Source organism: Staurois parvus, unplaced genomic scaffold, assembly GCF_062004578.1.
Source record: "Staurois parvus isolate SC_StPar_1 unplaced genomic scaffold, SC_StPar_1.0 ptg000401l, whole genome shotgun sequence".
In the NCBI taxonomy this organism is placed as follows: Eukaryota; Metazoa; Chordata; class Amphibia; order Anura; family Ranidae; genus Staurois; species Staurois parvus.
The window spans coordinates 3,250,001-3,258,962 of NW_028318197.1; positions in this window are offsets into that span (position 1 = coordinate 3,250,001).

Here is an 8,962-nt window from a genome sequence, read left to right on the forward strand (position 1 = left end):
GAGAAAACTAACCACATAGAGATTTCAGATGTACTTTATGCCAACTAAAATATATAAAAAGTTACAGTAATTTTCACTTGCCTGGCCTTTAAAAAAAAAAAAAAAGTAAAATTAAATAAATGGAAACCCTATATATGATGCACCACAAATGTGCTCTCGCACCTGCATATAGATGTAAACGAAGCACTTAGCCTATGGTTTTAATAAGACAAACTGAATCTCAAAGCAAGCAGAGCATCATACAGAAAGAATGGTCAGAGCTTATACAGGGGTATGGACTCCTTCCACAGCCCCATATAACAGCGATTCAAACCGCATCCAATCTGCATATATGTGAACGGGCACTATGGGTTTAAAAACTAGACTTGGACAAGTTTGCAGATGTTCTTTGCTGCCCTCTACAGGACATAGCGGTAATTATTTTGAATACTGCTAAAGGCTACAAAAAAAAGTATTAGGAGACATCCGCAATGGTGGCCTCTGTACTTCCTACTACAAATTTCCTTAAAAGCAGGGGTCTCCAAACTTTTTAAACAAAAGGGCCAGTTTATTGTCCTTCAGACTTTAGGTGTCAGACTAGCCTGCAGGAGTGGAAATTTTCCTGGCATCAGTGGGAGTAAACATCACCACATTTGGGATTGGGGGGGAATAGTGCCCCATTGTTGGGATCCTTGGAATCAACAGTACTCCATTGTTGGTGTCAGAAATATCCCCCCATTGTTGAAGTCAGTTGGCAGAATAGTGCCTCGTATCAGTAGGAGGAAGAGTGCCCAAGGGCCAGATAAAGGCAAGCAAAGGGCCACAGTTTGGATACCACTGTTTTAAAGGAAAGGTGTCAAGAGAAAAAATTATGGAAGATGCCTTCTGAAAACATAGCTGTCATATTCTGATTTCAATAGTTTGTGTCACCAATCTGTTATGCAGATGCTGAATTCTGACTTCATGTTTTTTGCATGCATAGCCAGACAACTAGCATTTTCAGAAGGTTGACAACAGCAGTCCACATTTCTTCTATAACAGACGCTACATTATTTTGGAAATTACTGTTACTTGTATTTCAAGAAGAGATATTTAGTGGGAAGGGGTAGATCTGTGTAGAGGGCACTTTGGCTTGTGGAGGAAGGTAATTTTTTTTTATCCGTGCCCCAAAGCACCCCCCACCCCGCAATGTTGAGGACATGTGGCCTGGTATGGTTCAGAAGGGGGCGGGCACTCGCTACCCCCTCCCTTTCCTGACCGGCCGGGCTGCATGCTCAGATAAGGGTCTGGTATGGATATGGGGGGGGGGACCCACACACCATTTTTTTTTTTAATTTTGGCGTGGGGGGTTCCCCTCAAAATCCATACCAGACCCAAAGGGCTTGGTATGGATGGGAGGGGGACTCCATGCCATTCTTTTTATTGTTTTTTTTTTATTGTCGAGCAATGTCGACAATTGTTTTGACATTTAGCTGTCAGCGGGGAACCCCACTGACAGCTGAAACATGAATTAATTTTTCACTACTAAAATACCGCATTACTTAATAATAAAACTCATGTGGTAGTTTAGTAACTGACCGGTATTTTACCGCATACTCAGATTCGGTAAGATACCGCTTAATAAATTGTCCCTTTTCAAAGTTTGCTGTCAAACTTTTGGTAGGTTCAAATGTTCGACCATGAACCAAACAGGAGAGCATTCAGCCCATCACTAGTTGCAGGAAAGAAATTTGCTTGATTCCCCCATCACACAGTAAATGTTAATGGGGGAATCTCTCCCACAGCTTTATTGTGTTCTTCCAGCAGGTAGCCTTCCCTGCCGGCAGACCACAATTGATACTGCTAGTGGCTACAGCCACAAGCAGCAATCTCATGTAACAAATCTGAAAGGCTAGTTGTACCCAAGTCAATCGATGGATCGATTTGGGCACAACCAGCCTGCCCATACCTGGATCAAATCACAGCTGATCCCTGCTGAACAAGCAGAGATTCGATCCATCTATGGCCAGCTTAAGACAATAAAACACAACAAAACCAAACAAAAAATACTTTTTCTTTTTTTTTTGTGTGTTACTGCATTTTATTCTGTAATTTGCTCTGTTTAGCCGCTTCCCATCTGGGCTATAGAGAGATGGTGGCTGGCAGAAGCGCTGTTGTCCTGGGTGGACATCATATGATGTTTGCCCTGGATCTCGCCCCACAGGCTGTGCTGTGGCATGATCTATCATCCGCTGTGGACAAAGCAGATGACAGATCAGTGTAGCTGGCTGCTGCTGGTACCACTTGATCACTGGGACCAATCACAGCAGATCACATGACAATTGTACACAATGAATGGCTTCCATTTATGCCATTTATTGTGTTGATTTCTGTAATTTGTCACAGTGATCACATGATGCAGACATGACCAATCACAGCCCATCTGTACCATATGATTAGCTGTGGCCAATCACAGGTAATCACAATAGTCCACACTCAATGAATGGATTTCATTCAGGGAAAATGGTTGCTTATAACAGTGATTTTCACTGTTGTAAGCAATCATAGTGTGTTAAAAAAAATCCTGATCACCTCCCGGAGTAGTACAGTGTTACTATGGTAACACTATTTCCCTGGTCACAGTATGTAAAAAAAAAAGTAATAAAAAAAGTATTAAACTTATTAAAAAATTATTAAAACTTTTTTTTTTCATACTGTCACCAGTCAGTGTCCCTGATCACTGCCACACCAGTTATATCATGAGGCTGTGTTGTGACAGTTTGTAAAAAAATTTAAATTTTTTTTTTATTATTATTTCTTTAAAAAAAAAATTGTGACAAAAAATTACAAAAAGCTCACCATGCGTCTTGCTAAATAATACCTCAGACTGACTACTTTCCAAAAAGGGATCATTTGAGGGATATTTTTAAAGTCCTGGTATTATCGGGCCTCAAGAATCCCATCTGTACATCAGGATTGATCGATTTTCAGACATATATCCTATAGTTTGTAGACTCTATCACTTTTCTACAACCTATAATAATATACACTGATTTGGGTTATTTTTACCAAAGAAAAGTAGCAGAGTACATTTTGACCTATATTTATGAAGAAAGATTATTTATTTACAAAATTATATAACAGTAACTAAGAAAAACACTTTCTTTCAACATTTTTGGAATTTTTTCATTTATTTAGCAAAAAAATTAAAAACCCAGTGGTGAATAAATACCACTAAAAGAAAGCTCTATTTGTGTGAAAAAAAGAATTCATATGGGTACAGTGTTGCATGACTGCGCAATTGTCATTCAAAGTGTGACAGCCCTGAAAGCTAAAAATTGGCCTGGACAGGAAGGGGGTGAAAATGTTCAGTATTGAAGTGGTTAAAATGACACTAACATTTTGATTCTGATACAAAGCATTGCAAGTTCTAAAGTTATTCCCAATTTTGTGCTTTTCTAAAATGGGAAATGTGTAAATATATGTTTTGTGTAAAAATGGCAGGAAACAGCAGGAAAGTAAGCTGAAGAGAGGAGACTAATAAATTCATTAGGGCTGATTAGAGTAAACTAAGGGTTAATAAGGGGTTAAAAAGAGGAACATTTTGTAAAAATAAATAAAAATGCTTTTTATCCACCTTTTCTGGTTGCTTTTTAACTGACATCATCTGCAGATCTAAATTCATCCCTTTGATCTGCAGATGAATGAACAGAAAGATACAAATGTAACAATATGTTCTTTGTATAATCAGTTTGGAGCAGTGTTGTTTTTAAACTGATTCAAACAGTTTTTTTGACAGTTAGAACTGCTGACTTCTTCTATGAGTATACTGTAATGCCGGCTTAGATTATCATAGCTGACAATTACGATACATTGGGAGAATTTAGTAAATGAGGTGAAGCATCACTTTGCAAAGAATACCCAATCACATGCAAAAAAAAAAAACAACACTTTTGTTTGCACATGATTGGATGATGGAAGTCAGCAGAGCTTTCCCTTATTTACTAAGCTCTGGTGCAAATGACCTTGCAGAATGCAATTGCACTTCTAAGCAATTGGCTGTGATTGGTGATTGGCTGTGTGCTGGCACCAAGTGTCCAAGTTCCTGCCCCACTTTATCTTGGACAGGACAGATAGCCACCTGCTGTTAGATGAAACCCTTCACCATATTGTGTCAAACTCCTGACCATAGGCCTGCTCATGATATTCCCACCCAGAGGCCTTAATATTTAGAAACAAAGAAACCCCAACTCACTAGTCCCCACCCATCCTGGCACTAACTCCACCCATTACATCACTAGAGGAAAGTTTTCTCTAAAAGTGGCCTAACACCCAATTACCACTTTCCTTATACCAGACTATGTTGGGTACAAAGCCATCTAGTGGCAAGCAAGCTAACTGCACCTGCTAATATTCTTGCTAAGTGCACAGTTTATTTGCCTTTAGTAAATCAACCCCTTTGTCTTTAACCCCTTTACACCGACGTAACACAAATATGCGGCCTCATAGAACTGGGCTTTTTTACGTGGGGACGCATATTTGTGTTCCTGTCTTTGTGCTGGGAGCGCAATGCACGAAGCACTCCCAACAGAAAGAACACGGTGTCACTGAGAGCACCGGGTTCCGTTCTAACGATCGGGACCCGGGACTCCTGATTCTGGGTCACATGATCGTTGTGATTGGCTATCACAGTGATCAGTCACTGTACAGCCCAGCCCCCTTGTTTTTGTCTCTCTCTATGAATGGAGGAGAGAGATATATTGTATCTCTCTAACTCCTGGCATAGAGGGGGAAAAAATGTTTGTAAAAAAATATAAAAAAACATTAAAGAAAAAATACCTAGATCAAGGTTTGATCTAGTTCAGTGCCAGGGTTAGTGTTTGGGTCAAGGTCAGGGTCAAAGGTCAAAAGGTCAGAGCCAAAGGTCAGGATTTTTTTAACATTTGGTGTCAGTGTGTTTTTGGCAAAAAAAAAGACAACAACAAAATGCGCACTATTACTTCTGGGCTGTACTACGGGTAGAAACAACAAATAACATACACATATATGGTATCACTGCGATCGTCAAAAGCTGAAGAATTTATTTTTGGTTGATCTTTGGTGGTAGGTTATGGTAGTAACAAGTAACATACATCTAAAATTTTATTACTATTTTGGGCAAGTTTTCCTTTGATTATAAAAACAATCTGGAGATATCCATTACCATTTACTACCAAATGAAAGCCCAATTTGTCCTGAAGAAAAAGCGGTATAATTCACCTGGATGTACAAAGTAGTTGTGATGATATGGACAGTTTTACTAACACATGTCAGCATTGCAAAATTGTGCTAAAGCATTTAGATTTGTTTTACCCTTAGGCATGAAGGGGTTAATCTAAGAGATCTCAGTGCACAAAAGGCAAATGAGTCTGTGTTATGGCACATGGGCAAGATGGAATGCTATCATTATCAGTAGGCCAGCAAAGATTAAAAAAAAAAAAAGAAGCCAGCCGTTGACGACTTTCTTTTTAAAAATGGTTGCGTGGGATTTTATGACCTGCGGGGGACTGTAGAGAATGAAGGAAGCCCATGTACGTAGTACTAACTTTAGTCATTTAAAAAAATGGTTTACATTAATGCAGTTGGATTTATTTAGAGAAAGGTGTGGGTCCCAAAAATAATATCCCTGAAATAAAAAGTCCACTTTTCTGTTTTTTAAGAGAAGCATTGCTGTAAAAAAAAGCAATTTAAAATAATCTGGCAGCTGTCAAAAATACCTCAACAGTGCCTGCATCTATTTTGATGCAGGAGCCGTTTGGCCAACAATTTTTGACCCTGTTCCTTCGAAAAATGGCGATTGAAAACTGAGTCAGGGTGTTGCTGATCCACGTAAGTTTCGGCTGATTTGGCCAAATTCAGTCCTTGTGTGGCCAGCTTTAACCTGCTACTTCAAAGTCCACGCAGTGCATTATAATATTTAAAAGATTCCCTAAGGCAAATCTGCACAACAATATTCTGGAACTCCAAATTTAAACCGACAGGATCTGCTTCAGACCCATGTTAGCCACAAACCTGAACCTCATCCCAACTTTCAGTTTGCAAGGGGTGGGGGGGAGTCCTCTTTTTTGGTGGGACTTTAATGGCACAATTTACTTATATGGTAAATTTCAACAATTCAAAAAAGATTTTTTTTTTTATAAAAACAGTATGAAATGTAATTTTTACAATCTTCAAAAATAAACATAAAGCTACAATACATATTGCGGCGGTGTCATCAGAGATGGTATTGCAAATTTAATCATGGATCATGCATGGTTCCCACTTGTCGTGTTTTGAGATCAACAAAAATCTCTTCTTCATAATTGCTCAAGAAGGCATAACAATGTAAGCCACAGGTGTCAAACACAATGCCCGAAGGCCAAATGCAGCCCTCTAAACCATTTCATTTGGCCTTTAGACCTCCCCTGCAGCTGTGGCACCCCCCTCATCTCTATCTTGTCTCAGCAGTTGGCAGAAGGGAGGAGGACAGAACTCCTCCACCAGATCCTGCACATCTCCATGCACCCCCCGTGAGAGGCTCTTCTCTACAACCCTCCATCCCTGGTTCCAGCAGTTGGCAGCAGAGAGGAGGACAGAACTCCTCCTACAGATCCTGTACTTCTCTGTGCAGCCGCAGCACCCCGTTGTCTCTAACTCCCCTGATCTAGGAATTCAGCAGACTCTGGTCCTCCTCCAGACCCTGCACCTCCTGCTTCCCAGATCCTCCTCCAACTTCTTCCCGGCAGCAGCAAGTGGGTGGGGTGTACTGTGATATAGGGGAAGGTGGGATGTTCGGGACATCTAGTCTTACAGGTACAACTGGCCCTTTGAGGGCAACCATAATGCTGATACGGCCCGTCATTAAATTGAGTTTGACACCCCTGATGTAAGTCATATCAATACTGAATGGAATCCAATTGATGGCTAATGTGCCTGGAATGTAGGGATACAGTATGTTTCTTGTTCTTTGTTGAATAAGCCTTTAAAGCAGAGCAAAAAACGATGTACAAAGTGCAGTTCTAATGACAACCAAATAGATATTTACTCTTGAAAACTGAAATTTGATTGGTTGCTACTGACTTTGCATTTTTTTGCATTTTCCTTTAGGGTTGTACTGCATGAGCAGTTATTGTTTATTCTACTGTTCTTACCGTATTGTCCTGTGAATAGTCACAATATTTGCAGCACAAGGAAAGGAATGTGACCTGCCCAGTTTTTTCCATGATGCTATGCACTCTGGCTATGTAAAATTAGGCACTTTGTACTAAATACCCCATTTAATGGAGCAGAGGAGGAGGGGACATGGGTTTGACCTTATTCATCCTTGGGTGTCAGAATGCCATAATACCCATTGTAACATTTGTCACTTTCCATTTAGACATTGACATTTTAAATATCAAGTTTTTCTGAATATTTCCCAGTATCACACCTGTTGTTGTTGGCATAAAGCATGTATGTCACCAAACTAGACTAACAAGTAGGAACAATTAGTGGAATTATGTGCTGCCTGAAATGTGTAGGTGGACAAGTCTTAGGCTGGCCACTCATTACACAATTTTCTTGAGAATTTTGCTTTAGATCTACCAAAAACTATAAAATATGAGGTCAAACCTAAACAACACTTTCAATTGCAAATGGTAAAGACCTATGCACTGCTATGTTCCAAGTATAGTAATAATATCAGGGAAGATGATTGCTGCACTCACTCGTCTGGTGTACTCACACTCAAAATAAATAAATGAAAAAAAAGTGGTGAGCTATCTCATCATAAACAGAACCATAAGCTTTAAAAACATAACGTGACAGTCCAAAAAAATGTAACAGATAATAAACGTCCAATCCAGTATATGTTGTGTTCTCATCCAGCCATAATCAACACCTTGCTTGACTTGTGGCCCCACAACCTGCTCACCTTCACACTTGACCTATAGATTATAATACACCAAAAACACGCTTTATAAGGAACATGTGTCTCCAAAATCTCTGATCCGTGACGTGTTCCTTCCACGTATTATGCTTCTTTAAACTCCAGATCTGTGCAAAATAAAACAAAAACATAACATAGTGCAACACCATTTTATATAACTAGAAATTAAATGTGTTACAGTATCCACTTACATTAAACAAATTATATGTGACTCCGAATTATGGTGAACATATATGCATTACTCCACCATGCCGACTATATTGTGGTGTTTCCCATCACCGGGTAGGTGCACCATGCACTCACCTTCTTCCCTGACCTAACAGATAGGATAGGTCATACACGCTTAGGGATTAAACCAGATACTACTTATCCACTGCCGATCCTTAGTAGCTACTTCATTAGTTCTTGCCCTTTAACCACTTCCCGTCTGGCCCATGTACATAAACGGCCGGATGGGAGCAGTGCAGGAGCGGGTTGCCAGTTATAAACGGCGCCCTCATTCACAGCCTGTGCGCGCTCACTGGGAGTGGAACACCGATCGCTGTACGGGACCTCTGTGTGAGGTCCCGATCATGTGATCACTGATTGGCCAATCAGTGATCACATGAATAGTAGTAACAGGGGCGGACTGACCATTTGGAAACTTGGGCACTGCCCGAGGGCCCGGGGTCAGTAGGGGGCCCCATGAGATGCCCCTGGTACCTTTTTCATAGGCTTTTTTGAGTTTAGGCAAGGACACAGGGGCCCCATGATCCCCTATTGCCCAGGGGCCCCATGAGTTGTCAGTCCGCCCCTGAGTAGTAAGCAAGATGTCACTTACTTACTACTAGTGAAGTCTGTGAATGATCACAGAGGTCACATGGTACAAGGCTATTCACAACAACCTTGTACCATGTGACAAGCTGTGACCAATCACAGCTCACACAGTGTTTCTCAATGGCTGCAAGAATGCAGCCAGAGAGAAGGAGAAATTATTGCTTTTACAGCCTTTATAGGTGTAAAAGCAAGCAGTGTAAAAAAAAAAACCAAAAACTTAATCACCCCCCACAAGTAGTACAG